A 792-nucleotide genomic window follows, 5' to 3' on the forward strand; every position below is an offset into this window, starting at 1 on the left:
GGTCTATTAGGTGCCCATAGGAAATTTAACATTAGTGTATTCAGTTTCTTGATAATTATTTTTGTAGGTGGAAGTATTATTGATTGTATTAAGTATAAAATCTTGGGGAATATTATCATTTTAATAATTGTAAGTCTCTCCTCCATAGTAAAAAACATATTATTCCAGGTATTAAAAAGATTTTGTATATTAAGAAAACAGGTATTATAATTATTATATATAATAGATTTAATATCATTAGATAGTATTATACCTAAATAAGTTATCTGACCTGAATTGGGTACATATTTAGTAAAATCACTAATGAGAATATTTTTTCGTGTATATATAGGTAGTATTTTAGTTTTTTCTTCATTGAATATTAAACCAGAAATACTTTTAAAAGTCATAATTTTATCAAATAGAGACTGCTTAGAAGAATTAGATCCTGCTGATGTAATTAGAACATCATCTGCAAAAAGTTGAATTTTGGATGTTGTATTTTCATCTATTTCAAAACCCTCTATGTCAGTACTGTTTCTGGTCAAATTAGCCCAAGGCTCCATTACTAAAGTGAATAATAGTGGAGAAAGTGGACATCCTTGTTTTGTACCTTTAAGAATGGGTATTTTTTGTGAAACATATGTTCCTACCTTAATATAAGCCAACGTTCCTTTGTATAAATGCTCAATTAGATTTACAAATGCATCTGAGAAGTTTGTGCACTTCATTAAGGTAAACAGATAGTCCCAACTTACTGAATCAAATGCTGAACTTATATCAAGACTAATAAGTGTTAAATCTTTCTTTTTC

This window comes from Protopterus annectens, chromosome 4.part1, assembly GCF_019279795.1.
Source record: "Protopterus annectens isolate FY-2018-M chromosome 4.part1, PAN1.0, whole genome shotgun sequence".
NCBI lineage: Eukaryota > Metazoa > Chordata > Ceratodontiformes > Protopteridae > Protopterus > Protopterus annectens.